At 41.7% G+C, this 13,180-nt stretch overlaps 1 long non-coding RNA gene across 1 annotated transcript; it reads right to left on the bottom strand.

The window, feature by feature from the left end:
• Positions 1-1,001: 1,001 nt before the first annotated feature.
• On the bottom strand, positions 1,002-2,481 carry LOC125556036. Its single transcript, XR_007304978.1, has 3 exons — positions 2,358-2,481; positions 2,151-2,268; positions 1,002-1,256 (listed from the first exon to the last, which is right to left on the bottom strand). It is a non-coding gene; the product is annotated as an uncharacterized LOC125556036 (long non-coding RNA).
• Between the last annotated feature and the right edge of the window lie 10,699 nt (positions 2,482-13,180).

Raw genomic sequence — 13,180 nt, 5'->3', positions numbered from 1 at the left:
ACATGTCAATACTGTCATTTTCTATGCAGAACTAGATATGAGCATATATTTCCATAATTACATGGTGTGAATATTGTATGAGTAAGATTATAATGGAAATGAATTTTGATAGGAGCCCACTTTCGACGAGTATTTATCTGACAGAGCTAAGTAATCAGGGCATTTACCTTTTGACAATATTATTATACTATACTACCAATATACTACTCCACTTGGATTTTTTAGATGAGTAGATCTGAGATAGACATTTGTTCAAGTGGCTATAGGTAGGCTTGAAGAATTCTCATCGGTTCAAGTGGCTATAGGTAGTCGCACAGCTGGAATATAGACTACTAGTACTATTTGAAAAGAAAATAAGAGTAAATCTGAACGTACTAGTCAGATCCGATCACATTGAGCTAGAAAGAAAATTCATCAGGAAACAGATGGCCGGTGACTTACCTCCAGACGTTGAGGATCTCGTTGTGCCCGACGAAGATGCTGCAGAGCGCGTCGTGGATGGACTGCTCACAGCGATAGCTGCCGCAGATGAACTTGTTGTCCTGCAGGTAGTCCAGTAGCCAGGAATTAAAGATAGGAGGGCTAGAACTGAAAGAACTAACATCTTAGAAAGCAACAGGAGATAATTCATATATGCAAAATACATATGAAGTGGTCTTCACCAAATTTGTTGAAACATGAATGAAATGTTTTAGCAGTACCAATGATACATGTCAAATTAATTGTTCCTGTCATGACAATGTAAAAGTAGTACTTGCATGCCAATGAAGACTTGGTAGTGTCAGATTCTATGAGGTTCAGGACATGTGTAATTGTGCCAAGTTCACTTGTAATGCCATTATTCATGATCTGAACTTTATCCTCCACAAAATAAAATAACAGTTGATCCATGCGAATGATACTTAATTTTGAAGCTACTGTTAATTTATAAAATGAATATAAAGTGAGTTTATAAATTCAGAAATAGAAAATTCAGTTAGGCTACTGTTAACTAAATTTTGGAGTGTGTACTTAACAAAGGCTTCATTTGAATGTACAGTCAAATTAAAAAAATGTGTTCATGGGGCAGCAGCACTAAGAACTGAAAGAAAAAGGTGCAGAAAAAAGCTACTGAAAAACAATATCAGAAGTAGTGCAGACGTTGTTGAGGCGCTGACTGAACCATTGATAGTACTACCACTCTTCTTTTTTGCGTCCATTAGCGTGACAGTGAGGTTACAACCCTACCATCGACGACGACGACTAGGTTGCTGCTGCTGCTGTCCCAGAAACAGAGACAGAGGGAGATCCATTCAAGCTAAAACCGTTGGAAACAAGAAGACTGCTATTGCAAAACTATTCTCTACAGATATGTGTGAGATATCTTAGGTAATTTTTTTAAGAAACAAACGCAACAGTGTAGACCCTGCTTGACTCCGTTGTTTATTTGTTTTGCTTGAGCTGCATGCAGGAAAGAGAGCTCCCTTTGAATGCAACACATATAGCTTGAAACGGAAAAACCTATATGCATCGCTCTGCACAAGTATTTCAAAGACACACGACGCAATTCATTTATCGTGGCAATGCTTACTGGAAGTCTGATGCAGCCAACATACTAAAACTAAGCTGCACTATCCAGAGGTTACAAGATTTGGTGTATATATAGTCATAATAGCACGTGGAATTCTTCCATGGCTTATTAGTTGTCTGCACTATGTGCAGAACAGGACCAGATTCTTGGACTGAATTTCATGGATTTTATATTATTCACATCTGCCAAAATGAAACCTGGTAGTGGTAGATACACGATTTCAGGTGCTGGACTCAGTTGAATTTACTTCCCCCTTCCCTGCTATGGAGTGCGAGCTACATAGGATGAGGATCATCAATTAACTGTCTACTGCACTTGTTGAATTGGATCATAAGACCAGAAATAAATCATCTATGAACTGAAACCTTCATTCCCCCCTTCAAAAATACCAAGCGACCAACTGTAGAGCTCAGCTACGGCAGACGGGCAGAGAGATTTCTACGCCATACACGGGATCGGGACTGGGGGTACGGAAGGATCCACGGGCAAGAGCCCTGGTTCTGCCTTGAGCTCCCTTGCTCCCTAGGGCATCGTCGTACTGATGCAAGGGGTGAATCGGGGCAGAGCGGAGAGGGCGTACCTGACTGTTGGGCAGACGAATCGGAGCTTCCCGATCGGGCCGCGCGACATGGATGACCTTTGGTGCCGGCGGCATGGATGACCTTCATCCGCGCGATGGGCTCCTCCAGCTCCAGAATCTGAAGAACCAAATCCGCCCTCTAGATCAGACAACACATCCCCACCCACATCGCAGTTGAGGAGGAGGATGAAGGAGGGCACGGAGTACCTGGAGGTAGCGGCCCATGAGGTCCCACTGGTTGCCGCGGTTGCCGATGTCCGCGCGCACCTTCTACATGATGAGCGAGGAGAGCCGGTCCAGCACCTCCTCGTACTCCCACGCCGCTGCACCACCTGCACATCAATCCCCACCCCGCCGCACGAACGCGGCAGCCATCAGTACAGTACCCAGCCCAACACGCACCACTAGTGTCACTCCACGAAGCTAGCAAGCCCCGATCGGGTCGCGTCGCTCACCTGCGTGCTCCATGGCGCGGGGGACGAGGAGGACTCCATGGCGCGGGGGAGGAAGCGGCGGGTGCGGGAGGAGGCGAGCGGCGAGGAGAGGAGTAGGCGGCACCGGAGGCTGGCGGCGGCGACGAGAGGGGGGTGAGGCATGGGCGGCGGGGCAAGATGCGGCCGGGGCTTCCCGATCTAGATCGAAGTCGAGGGAGGTGGGTGGGTGTGTCAGGAGGAAGGGGAGGGGAGAGAACATGACTAGAGGGAGGGGATAAGGGGTGATAGCAATGGCGCACTGGTAGGGGTGCACCATACGTATAGATAGCAATGGCGCATCTCTTACTGGTGCGCCATTACTAGTTAAAACTAGTAATGGCGCACTATCCCCTGATGCGCCATTAGTATTTTTGAAAAAAATAAAAAAATTACTAGTGGCGCATCGTGGATGTGATGCGCCATTAGTATTTGGACACTAATGGCGCACCAACACATGGTGCGCCATTAGTATATAGTAGTGGCGCACCACATGTGTGGTGCGCCATTAGTGTCCATATTATCAATAGCCCTTTTCCTAGTGGTGCGGCGAGGGCAGGAAAGGGGAGAATTGATAGAGGAGGAGGTCTAGGGCACCGGGGCGGTCTTATAGGGAGGCCAGGGATCCCTCCGGACATCAAATCGATCGGACTGTCGACGTGGCGTCCATGGATGCCCTGTCGTATAGAAGAGGAAGACGATCCACAGGAGTTTGTTGCTGGTGGGCTAGCTGGGCTGATGGAGGTAAGTGAGGTGGGCTGGTTGAAGGGAAATGGCCCAAGTGGCTTCGGATAAGGTGAGGCCTTTCCTTTTCTTTTAATTGTGCCCATAAATAGACAACCGTCAAAAGGGAAAAGCCAGGGATATTGGGGATGAATTTGAAAGAAGTGAGAATATCTCTAGACTCCTGGAATTATGAAGGATTTTAATAAATTGATCTGGCAATTTTTAGAGGTAGGAAAATAATTGAAGTTTGAATTTGAGCCATTTTTGAACACAACCAAATCAACCTCAAATGAGCTAATTTTGACAAAGGGGTTAAAGGCAAGGTATAGGGTTTATAGAAAATAAGCGAACATTTACGGAGGAGGGAAAAAGGTCACTTGTCAAAATGAAAGAAAGAAGAAGGAAGGAGGAGGTGATGATGCATGATCATACATGGAGCATTCAACAAACATAATGTAGGGGAAATGCACATGAGGGACTTGGAACAACATGGATGACACAATGCTATAATATGATGCATCAGGCAAAGGATGGCATAATGCAAAATGACAAGAGGCTCAATCCAACAAAATGAAATGGCACAGTGCAATATAATAAGAGATGAACATGATGCAATAAACAAAATATGGCAATGGCACTTAGCATGATCATGGCATAAACACATCGGAATGAAATATGCAAAACAATTATGACAATGCAACAAACACAATAAACACACGACAACAACTAAAACAAAGGAAGGCATCTGGAGCATCGGTCTCGGGGCGTCACAGAACACTTCATTCACACAAAACTTAACCAAAATTTTAGTGGCGGGGTTAGTGAATATGGCAATGAAATCCCATCATGTACTGCTCTAACATTAGTGTATAATTATAATCAAATATTATCCATTGTATGCTATCAAAATTCTGTGGCCCCAAGTCAATGAGGCTTCAAAAAGAATTCAAACATACACAAATTGTGAAGCTATAACAGCAATTTGTGAAAACAGGACAGTCTATAAAGATTTGAACATCCACCATACTTCTGTAACTCTACAAATTCTGAAAAATTAGGACCAAATAAAAAAATTGTATAGCAAGACTGTGCAAAAAGTTTCAGAAACGTGTGACACTCCAGTAAAAAAATGTAAAATCACGCACTACAGCCAAAGTTTCTGTTTTGCACCGCACATACCAACAAGCTCCCACATGTACAAGGGAATAATTGTTTTTGTTCAAAAGTTTCTGTAATTGAGATTCACAAAGTTTCCATGGGCATGAACAAAGTTCAAGGCTAGCTCCCACTTTAACAATGCTCGTCTCTCTCACTTTCACTTTTCTTTTTGAAAAAGTTTTAGGTTCCCCTCTATTTTTTAAAAAACTTTATAAAAGCACTCAACAGAAATAAATGACTCTCTAAACCTTCCGGGTTGTCTCCCTGGAAGCGCTTTCTTTAAAGCCATTAAGCTAGGCATATGGTGCTCAAGTAATGAATTCACCCGGATCCCAAGGTATATCAAAGCCAAATTTAATTAGCAATGATTTGGCATTTAGTAGTGAGCAAAAGGCAACATATATCATGCAATGACTAAGTCTAACTCTCTTCCTATGCATCGGCATGTCATACAAGAACAATTCATGCACATCAAGTAAAGGCCAATGCATAGTATAAGCAATTTCTTGCAATTTTGTTGTGTTGGAAACATAGAGAGGCGGATGTAGTTCCTCTCTCATAATAATTGCAAGTAGGAGCAGCAAGCACATGCATATTATATTCATCAAAAACATCATGTGTAGTAGTAAAACGCAACCCATCAATATAATCCTTAACAAGTGCAAACTTCTTTGAAATAGTGTAGTTGGGAGAACTCAAAAAGCTAATAGGACTATCATGTGTGGGTACAACAGAAACAATCTCATGTTTAACATAATGTATTATAGCAAGTTCATCTCCATAAGAATAATTCATATTGGCATCTTGGCCACAAGCATAGCAAGCATCATCAAAAAGGGATATTTCAAACGAATCAACGGGATCATAGCAATTATCATAGCATTCATCCTTCGGTAAGCATGAAGGGAAATTAAACAATGTATGGGGTAAAGAGTTACTCTCATTAGAAGGTGGGCACGTGTGATCAATCCATTCTTCCTCCTTTTGTTCTTCGCTCTCCTCCTCATCTTTTTCATCCAATGAGCTCACAATGTCATCAATTTCTTCTTCCATAGACTCCTGCAAAATATTAGTCTCTTCTTGGACAGCAGAGTAGTGCTCAATATATGGTTTAACATAGGCATTAGAAGCATAGTTGTCATAGAAATATTTAAGTATGGCAAAATTTTCAGATTTGTAAAGAGTAGCATCATACTTTTCAATCAAAGAATCAATTTCATAAGCACCCTTAAAAGCAAAAAATTATTAAATTTGCTGAACATTATAGTAATTATAAACACCATTAGCATTAGAAAATACGATTCCATTGTCGCTAAACACACATTGGTAAGGAAGGTGTTTCTTAGGGTCCTGAGAACAACAAGTGAAATCATATATTTCACATAAATTCCAATCATAGCATTGCATAGTATTAATTTGATGCCATACAAGTTTCCCTTTTTCAGATAAGCGGTGTCGCACATAACAAGCATGATCATCTAATGATTTGCCCTCAACTAAGCTAGTTGGGGTTTCAGCACGAGCACATAAGGATTGAAGATGATCCAAGTAAAAAGATTCAGCAGTACGATAGATTTTGGGTGGTTCTTCAACCATTGGTTTTGTAGGTACAACTAATTTTTTTGGTATTTTGCGTTTCCTACCCGTGACTAAAGATAAAAAACAAGAGCAAAAAAATAAAAACTACTTAGTGATAAAGAAAACAAGCACACACGAGAATATTCACCCCACACTATTGCTCCCCGGCAACGACGCCAGAAAAAGGTCTTGATAACCCACAAGTGTAGGGGATTGTTTGTAGCCTTTTCAATAAGTAAGAGTGTCAAAACCAATGAGGAGCTAAAGGTAAAACAAATATTACCTCAAGTTCTATCGACCACTGATACAACTCTACGCACACTTAGTGTTTTCTTTACCAGGAACAAGAATAAAACTAGAAGTAGTTAGCGAGAATAAAACATAAAATAAATTGCAAGACAATAAAAGTAGTGTAGTAGCAAGCTTTTTGTAACACAAGAGAAGGATTTGTCCCAAGGCAGTCGATAAAAAGTACCAGTAATCACTCTTGCTATTTTATATGAGGGAGAGGCATGAGCTAACACACTTTCCATACTTGGATCATATGCACTTATGATTGGAACTCTAGCAAGCATCCGCAACTACTAAAGATCATTAAGGTCATAAAACCCAACCATAGCATTAAGTATCAAGTCCTCTTTACTCACATATGTCATACCCCCCTTACTTGGGTTTAAGCTTCTGTCACTCTAGCAACCCACCATAACCATGAACATATTGCAACACCCTACAGCAGGGGCCCCTCACATTTGCGTGAGAACGGAGAGCACCGTAGCACAGCACCAAAATAAAATATACAATCATACCAACCAAGATCATGATTATGCCATAGGACAAAATAAATCTACTCAAGCATCATAGGATAACCACATATCATTGGATAATAGTATGTAGTGTTGAGCACCATGTTTAAGTAGAGAATTACAGTGGGAATAGAGAGGTTACACCGCTGCATAGAGGGGGAGAAAGTTGGTGTTGATGGTAGCAAGATTGTTGATGTAGATCATCGTCACGATCCTAGCCCAAGTGGCACTCCGGTGCTACCGGGAGAGAGGGGGAGAGAGCCCCCCTCCTTCTTCTTCCTTGGCCTCCTCCCTAGGTGGGAGGAGGGTTCCCCTCTAGTCCATGGCCTCCATGGCTATGGAGGGGCGAGAGTCCCTCCGAGATTGGATTTGTCTCTCTGTTCTCTTCTATTTCGCGTTCACCAGATCTGGCCGAAACCGTTTCTTATATTCTGGGAGATCCGTAACTCTGATTGCATTGAAATTTTAACACGATTTTTTCCGGATATAAGCTTCCTTGTGCCCGAAGTAGAGCTCCAACTGATGTACGAGGTGGGCATAAGACACCTGGGCGCGCCTGGGCCCCCAGGCGCACCCTCGCGGGTTGTGGTCACTGTGGGCCCCCTCTTTCGATGATTCCAACTCCCAAACATCACAAACATTCCAAAATAATTCTCCATAAAATTTTATTGCATTTGGACTTCATTTGATATGGATTTTCTATGAAAAAACATGCAAAACACAGGAACTAGCAATGGGCACTGGATCAATATGTTACTCCAATAAATCATATAAAAAGTTGCCAAAAGTAAGTACAAGTTGAATAATATTGGCATGGAACAATCAAAAAATATAGATACGATGGAGACGTATAAGGGTCTTTCATTGAAAAATCCTTATTCAAGTATCCTTTTATGCTATTCAGAAAATCTATATCATTTCCAATCAACAATATGTTATCCACATATAATATCAGAAATGCTACAGAGCTCCCACTCACTTTCTTGTAAATACAGGCTTCACCGTAAGTCTGTATAAAACCATATGTTGTGATCACCTCATCAAAGCGTATATTCCAACTCTGAGATGCTTGAACCAGTCCATAGATGGATCGCTAGAGCTTGCATACTTTGTTAGCACCATTAGGATCGACAAAACCTTCTAGTTGCATCATATACAACTCTTCTTTAAGAAATCCATTAAGGAATGCAGTTTTGACATCCATTTGCCAGATTTCATAAAATGCGGAAATTGCTAACATGATTCGGACAGACTTAAGCATCGTTACGGGTGAGAAAGTCTCATCATAGTCAACCCCATGAACTTGTCGAAAACCTTTTGGAACAAGTCAAGCTTTGTAGACAGTGATATTACCATTAGCGTCCATCTTCCTCTTGAAGATCCATTTATTCTCAATGTCTTGCCGATCATCATGCAAGTCCACCAAAGTCCCCACTTTGTTCTCATACATAGATCCTATCTCAGATTTCATGGCCACAAGCCATTTTTTGGAATCTAGGCTTATCATATCTTCTTCATAGTTTGTAGGTTCATCTTGGTCTAATAACATGACTTCCAGGACTGGATTACCGTACCACTCTAGTACGGAATGTGTTCTGGTTAACCAACGAAGTTCAGTAGTAACTTCATCTGAAGTTTGATGATCATCATCGTTAGCTTCTCTCTAGTTTGTGTAGGCATCACGGGAATGGTTTTATCTGATGTACTACTTTCCTATTCAAGAGAAGGTACAATTACCTCATCAAGTTCTACTTTCCTCCCACTCACCTCTTTCGAGAGAAACTCCTTCTCTAGAAAGGACCCATTTAGCAATAAAGATCTTGCCTTCAGATCTGTGGTAGAAGGTGTACCCACTAGTTTCTTTATGGTATCCTATGAAGACGCACTTCTTTGATTTCGGTTTGAGCTTATTAGGCTGAAGCCTTTTGACATAAGTGTCGCAACCCCAAACTTTAAGAAATGACGGCTTTGGTTTCTAGCCAAACCATAGTTCATACGGTGTTGTCTCAATAGATTTAGACGGTGCCCTATTTAACGTGAATGCGGCTATCTCTAATGCATAACCCCAAAATGATAAAGGAAAATCGGTAAGAGACATCATAGAACGCACCATATCTAACAGAGTACGGCTACGACGTTCGGACACACCATTACGGTGTGGTGTTCCAAGTGGAGTGAGTTGTGAAACTATTCCACATTGTTGTAAATAAAGGCCAAACTAGTAACTCAAATATTCGCCTCCGCGATCAGATCATAGAAACTTTATTTTCTTGTTACGATGATTCTCCACTTCACTCTGAAATTCTTTGAACTTTTCAAATGTTTCAGACTTGTGTTTCATCAAGTAGATATACCCATACCTACTCAAATCATCTGTGAAGGTGAGAAAATAACATTACCCATCGCATGCTTCAACACTCATCGGACCGCATACATCGGTATGTATTATTTCCAATAAGTCATTAGCTCGCTCCATTGTTCCGAAGAACGGTGTTTTAGTCATCTTGCCCATGAGGCATGGTTCGAAAGTATCAAATGATTCATAATTAAGTGATTCCAAAAGTCCATCCGCATGGAGTTTCTTTGTGCGTTTTACACCAATATGACCTAAACGGCACTGCCACAAATATATTGCACTATCATTATCAACTTTGCATCTTTTCGCATCAATATTATGAATATGTGTATCACTACGGTCGAGATTCAATCAGAATAGACCATTCCTCAAGGGTGCATGACCATAAAAGATATTACTCATTTAATTAGAACAACCATTATTCTCTGAGTTAAATGAATAACCATATCGTATTAAACAAGATCCAAATATATTGTTCATGCTCAACGCAGACACCAAATAACAATTATTTAGGTCTAAAACTAATCCCGAAGGTAGACGTAGAGGTATCGTGCCAACGGCGATCACATCGACCTTGGAATCACTCCTGACGCGCATCGTCACCTCATCCTTAGACAATCTTTGTTTATTCCATAGCTCCTGTTTCGAGTTACAAATATGAGCAATCGAACCAGTATAAAATACCCAGGTGCTACTACAAGCATTAATAAGGAACACATCAATAACATGTATATCAAATATACCTTTGTTCACTTTGCCATCCTTCTTATCCGCCGAATACTTGCGGCAGTTCTGCTTCCAGTCACCACTCCCTTTGTAGTAGAAGCACTCAGTTTCAGGCTTAGGTCCCTCTTTGGGATTTTTCATGGGAGTGGCAACTTGTTTGCCGTTCTTCTTGAAGTTCCCTTTCTTTCCTTTTCCCTTTTTCTTGAAACTAGTGGTCTTATTAACCATCAACACTTGATGCTCCTTCTTGATTTCTACCTTCGCTGATTTTAGCATTGCGAAGAGCTCGGGAATTGTTTTCTCCATCCCTTGCATATTATAGTTCATCATGAAGCCTTTGTAGATTGGTGGCAGTGATTGAAGAACTCTGTCAATAACACTCTCAACTGGAAGATCAATTCCCAGCTGTGTCAAGTGGTTATGATACCCAGACATTTTGAGTATATGTTCACTGACAGAACTTTTCTCCTCCATCTTGCAGCTATAGAACTTGTTGGAGACTTCATATCTCTCAACCCGGGCATTAGCTTGAAATATCAATTTCAGCTCCTGGAACATCTCATATGCTCGATAACGTTCAAAATGTCTTTAAAGTCCCGGTTTTAAGCCGTAAAGCATGGCACACTGAACTATAGAGTAGTCTTCAGATCGAGCTTGCCAGATGTTCATAACATCTTCATCAGCTCCTGTAGCAGGTCTGTCACCTAGCGGTGGATTGAGGACAGAATTCTTTTGTGCGGCAATGAGGATAATCCTCAAGTTAGTCCATGTAGTTGCTACCATCATCTTTCAACTTAGCTTTCTCTAGGAACGTGTTTAAATTTAGGGGAACGATAGCACGGGCCATTGATCTACAACATAGATATGCAAAACTATTATGACTAAGTTCATGATAAATTAAGTTCAATTAATCAAATTACTAATGAACTCCCACTTAAATTAACATCCATCAAGTTATCTAAGTGATACGTGATCCAAATCAACTAACCCATGTCCGATCATCACATGAGATGGGGTAGTCATCAATGGTGAACATGTCTATGTTGATCATATCTACTATATGACTCACATTCGACCTTTCGGTCTCCAGTGTTCCGAGACCATGTTTGTACATGCTAGGCTCGTCAAGTTTAACCCAAGTATTCCGCGTGTGTAAATCTGGCTTACACTTGTTGTATGTGAACGTAGAGTCTATCACACCCGATCATCACGAGGTGCTTTGAAATGAAAAACTTTAGCAACGGTGCATACTCAGGGAGAACACTTTTATCTTGAAATTTAGTGAAGGGATCATCTTATAATGCTACCGCCGTTCTAAGCAAAATAAGATGCATAAAGGATAAACGTCACATGCAATCAAAAATATGTGAGATGGTATGTCCATCATCATCTTGTGCTTTTGATCTCCATCTTCAAAGCATCGTCATGATCTCCATCATCACCGGCTCGACACCTTGACCTCCATCGTTGCGTCGGGGTCGTCTCGTCAACTATTGCTTCTAAAATTATTGCTACTCATAGCATAAAGTAAAGAAATTACATGGCGCTTGCATTTCATACAATAATTAAGAGACAACTCTAAGGCTCCTGCCAGTTGTCGATATTACAAAACATGATCATCTCATACAACAACGCATATCACATCACGTCTTGACCATATGACATCACAACATGCCCTGCAAAACAAGTTAGACGTCCTCTACTTTGTTGTTGCAAGTTTTACGTGGGTGCTACGGGCTTCTAGCAAGAACCGTTCTTACCTACAGCAAAAACCACAACGGTGATTTATCAAGTTTGCTATTTTAACCTTCTTCAAGGACCGGCCATAGTCAAATTCGATTCAACTAAAGTAGGAGAAATAGACACCCGCCAGCCACCTATATGCAAAACAAGTTGCATGTCTGTCGGTGGAACCGGTCTCATGTACGTGGACATGTAAGGTTGGTTCGGGCTGCTTCATCACAATAATGCCGAATCAAAATAAGATGTTGGTGGTAAGCAGTATGACTATCACCGCCCATAACTCTTTGTGTTCTACTCGTGCATATCATCTACGCATAGACTTGGCTCATGATTCCACTGTTGGGGAACATTGCATGGAAAACAAAAAAAATCTACGCACATGCAAGATCTATCCATGGAGAAGCATAGCAATGGGAGGGGAGAGTGTGTCTACGTACCCTCGTACCATAAGCGAAAGCGTTTGGTAACGTGGTTGATGTAGTCGAACTTCTTTGCGATCCAACCGATCAAGTACCGAACGTACGGCACCTCCGCATTCAGCACACGTTCAGCTCGGTTACGTCCTGGCCTTCTTGATCTAGCAAGATGGGAGAAGTAGTAGATGAGTCCTGGCAGCACGATGGCGTGGTGACGGTGATTGTGATGCTATCGACGCAGGGCTTCGGCTAAGCACTATGAAAATATGACAGAGGGACGAAAATGTGGAGAGGGGCACTGCACACGGACAAGACAATGTTGTGTGTCCTTGTGTGGCACCCCTCCCCAATATATATGTGTGGGGGAGAGGGAGGCAGCCAGGCGCACCAAAAAAGGTGGCCGGCCAGCCCTAGGGCTCTGATACGTCCATTTTGCATCATGTTTTCCTACTATTATTTATAATGTTTTTATGCATAATAATGCCTTTTTGAGTAATTCTAATACCTTTTCTCTCATAATATGCAAGGTTTACATCAAGAGGGAGAATACCGGCAGCTGGAAATCTAGACCTTAAAAAGCAACGTTAGGCTGCCTATTCAGCACAACTCCAAATGAGCTGAAACTTCACAAGGATTTTTTTATGGAATATATAAGAATTATTGGAGCAAATAAGAACCTGAGGGGCCCCACCAGGTGGGCACAACCCACCTGGGCGCGTCAGGGAGCTCAGGCGCGCTCTGGTGGGTTGTGCCCTCCTTGGCCCACCTCTGGTGCCCATCTTCTGGTATATAAGTTATTTTGACCTAAAATAATTAAGGAGAGGACTTTCGGGACGAAGCACCGCCGTCTCGAGCTGGAACTTAGTGGTTTCATGTGAATGTCGACTACATGACACTTCACCATATCTAGGCCTAAGGGAATGCATTGTGGAGTAGTTATTAGATGGGTTGCTAGAGTGACAGAAGCTTAAACCCTAGTTTATGCGCTACTTCGTAAGGGACCGATTTGGATCTGAATGTTTAATGCTATGGTTAGATTTTATCTTAATACTTT

The sequence above is a fragment of the Triticum urartu genome, chromosome 5, assembly GCF_003073215.2.
Source record: "Triticum urartu cultivar G1812 chromosome 5, Tu2.1, whole genome shotgun sequence".
NCBI lineage: Eukaryota > Viridiplantae > Streptophyta > Magnoliopsida > Poales > Poaceae > Triticum > Triticum urartu.
This window is presented reverse-complemented; position numbering and strand designations above follow the sequence as displayed.